This window comes from Siphateles boraxobius, unplaced genomic scaffold (genome assembly GCF_051911475.1).
Source record: "Siphateles boraxobius isolate OS27281-9 unplaced genomic scaffold, OSU_SipBor_1 22, whole genome shotgun sequence".
Classification (NCBI taxonomy): domain Eukaryota; kingdom Metazoa; phylum Chordata; class Actinopteri; order Cypriniformes; family Leuciscidae; genus Siphateles; species Siphateles boraxobius.
In genome coordinates, this window is record NW_027508833.1 from 16502944 (window position 1) to 16506864 (window position 3921).

Sequence of the window (3921 nt, forward strand, 5' to 3'; positions counted from 1 at the left end):
GGGAAGTAAGTGGAAAATGATCATGTTTCTTGGCATTAACACGTGTGTGTTGATTGGCTGAGGGCTGATGTCCATCACCGTGACAACACACTGCTGGCAATGGCAGCAGCCGGAGAGGAATATACACAGGGACGGAAATAGATTTCTGCTCACTCCGGAGCACCACAATCCCAGCACAGAGGAAGGGAGGGAATCTGAGACGGAAGATGAATGCAGACATAAGAAAGCAAGGACATTAGCTTAGAATATCACACCTGCAGCGTGCCACTGCTCTGCACTGAGTGTGCAGAGACGTACTGTTTTGGTGAACATAGTGTGGATTACTTTGCACAACTTACTCCCGGTTTCACAGACTAGGCTTAACTAGTCCCAGACTAAAATGCATGTTTGAGCTGAAAGCAACCTGCAGTGATCTTAAAAACATCAGTGCCATTGTTTTCTCTCAAGATGCACACCAGTAATGTTTTTTTCTAATGCTATTTTATAAAAGCTTCTTAAATGCCCATAATTTAACTAAGGCTTAATCCTGGTTTAATCTAAACTCTGTCTGTGAAACTGGGCTTTAAAGGGATAGTTCACCCAAAATTTAAAATTTTGTCATAATTTACTGCCCCTCGTGTTGTTCCAAACCTGTATGAGTTTCTTTCTTCTGCTGAACACAAAATACGATATTATTAAAAATGTTGGTAATCAAACAGTTGACGGAATCCATTCACTTCTATAGTGTTTTTTTCCTACTATGGAAGTCAATGGCTACCGTCAACTCACCCACGATCACAAACTCGCCAGTCTGATCAATAACCAGAGGTTATGGCTAAAGCAGTTAACAATGCCGCCCATGCTTGCTATTGTTAAAAAGTACCCATGTAGCCCACTACAGTCACCTATATAACAAGTTAATTAAAGCCCATACAATAACCAGTGGTTATGGCTAGTACATTAAGATAATGCCGCTCCAACGCTTGCTATTACCTCGATAGTATTTTTATCTAGCTCCCTATAGTAATGCGACTGCATAACAACTTAAAGTCAAGCAGCTTGTCAGGAATCTAGAATCCCACTAGATGTGCCTCACGCTCCATCTAACTTGAAATAGTATACTTAACACTGGACCCAGCTTTGTGGTAGCAATTGATACAACGTAATCTACTAAAGTTAATAATTTCATCTTGATTCAGGTCACAGACAGCATCAGTCATGGTTTAATGGACATGGTCATAATTCAGTGCATTGTCTGCCATCCTATGATTTGTAAAAGGTCAACTTGTCCAAACGGCTGTGACATTAAATCAGCAGCTTATAGATCCAGAACCAAATCTTCTGTGCATCTGAATATTACTGAAATCAGCAAAACACTAGTCATTTAGTAATCTGGCAAATTTCTGAGTGAGGCAGGATATTTATTGAAAATGTTGCATACCAAAACATATTTTGTCTTGTTTTACAGTAAAATATCTAAACATTCTTAAATGAAGATGCACTTGAGAAGCAAAATTACTTAGGATATAAAATTATTTTGTGGAAAAAATAAGTGACTTTATGCTTTAACAAATATATAACAAATATCCACCAGTGGGTAAGAAAAATTAAGTTGAATTCAGTTTTTTCTTACCCCAATGGCTTATATTTCTTATATTTATATACTTATATTTTTATATTTAAGTGTAAACTTGAACTTCTTTTACAGAAAACAAGACTTGATACTTTAGTAATTTTGCTTTCTCAAGTAGCCTATGTATCTTCATTTAAAAATGTTTAGATATCTGTACTCTAAAACGAGGTCAAAAACACACAAAAAAAAAAATATATTTTTATGTTGTTAAGTAATTGCATTCTGTTAAAAGATTATGAAAAGCAACGTTAAAAAAACACAAGAACATTCACATTTTAATTTTGTGTTGACTAGAAATTTTTCGTTTCAATTTTAGAACAGCTTAGTACTTTTCAAATGGAATTGAATAATTAAAGAAATAATGAGGGTTAGTAACAAAAAAATATTAATTTAAAAAACAATGCATAATGCACCCCCTATAGGCCTACAATTTGGTAACCACCAGAATGACTTTCCCGTAAGTCTAATAATGTAATTGCTTCTATGTCATATCGCATGTAGTGCACAAATAGGAAGCAGGACGAAATCCCCTCGCAGACCCCCTCATTCTGTAGTACTACACGTAATGGAAGATTGGATCTGGAACCCCAAAGGTCCTTCCTACTTTACCTCCCAACGGCAGGCTTTACCCGCTCAGACCAGACACCAGCACAAACACCATCCGGACACCTGCCAAAACAGAGACAGTTGCATGTGGAAACCATGAGGAAATATGGAAAACAGACCAAAAAGGGAGTTTCACATACATGAGTAACATTTTACTCATGTATGTGTTGCTAATTCTGAATTCCCCCCCCTGCCAAGTGAGATGTTCATAAACAGTGCAGGACTATTCTTGGCACAGCTGCCCTGAATAACTCTGATAGGGAGTTTCTGATATGGGAGCAGTGGCCACGTGTGTCTGAATGCAGCATGTGATGCTCTCCGATTCCAAAGACGACAATAAGCAGAGCATTATGGGTAGCTTAGGCTGCCACACACTTTAATACATGTCTCCAAATTCAAAAGACAGAACGCATTTCATATCCTTTACATGTTACACACATAACTTTTAAAATAAAAGTCACTTCGCTAAGGGAGTTAAAGAGTTAGTTCACCCACAAATGAAAATTATCTGTCATCATTTACTCTCCCTCGTGTCATTCCAAACCCGTAAGACTTTCGTTCATCTTCGGAACACAAATGAAGATCTTTTTGATGAAATCTGAGAGCTTTCTGTCCCTCCATTGACAGCTACGCAACTACCACTTTGACGCTTCAAAAAGTTCATAAAGAGATTGTAAAACTATTGAGCAGTTTAGTACTAATATTCTGAAGAGACCCGATCACTTTATATGATAAACAGATTTAATTTAGGCTTTTATAAAGTTTTAAATATTGATATTTTTCTAATAAAAATGCATTGTTTCGCTTCAGAAGGACTTTATCAATATAGTTTATCATCAATAGTTGATACTTTGTTTATCAATAGTAATAGTAACTTTATCTATAGTTATCAATACACCCTGGAGTCGTATTGGTTACTTTTATAATGGATGGATGCGCTTTTTTGGGCTTCAAAATATAAGTTACTATTCACTGCCATTATAAAGTTTGGATCACCCAGGATATTTTTTTTTAATATAATTCAGATTGTGTTCGGCTGAAAGAAGAAATATTAAAAACTAAGAAAGTCATATTATACAGCTAGGATGGCTTGAGGGTGAGTAAATTATGGGATAATTTCATGTTTGGGTGAACTATCCCTTCAAATATATTGGTGCATTAAGACCCAGTGTTGTTATTGCTAACTTAGACTATTTAAAATTCTTGTATATATTGAAGTAAAGCTGAGATCAATTATACATAATACAGGAAAAACCTAACTTAAAGACTTCACTGAAAATTAAAAATGTTTTCTTGGCAACTAACTAAAATACAATAAAAAGTATCAAGTATTAAAATGACTAAAACTGAAATAAAAATAAAGATTAAATAGTATAAAAGATATTAAAGCTAAATAGAACTATTGGGAAAAAAACTAATAAAAACGACAGAAACACATAACAAAAATTACTAAAACTAAAATGAAAATAAAAACGTAATATGTAAAAATACAAGCTATTTTAAAATACTACTAGTATAAATAAATAATCCTCTTTCTTCATCTCATTGCACTGTATAATCATTATGTCACAGACTGCAAATTGCCTTGCAAGACACTAGCATAAAATATTGCTGTTACATATAATTATTCAAATATTTAGCTCACCTGTTTGTTGGGATGTTTAGAAATGTTAAAAAAAATCATTTATAAACGGACACAGTGA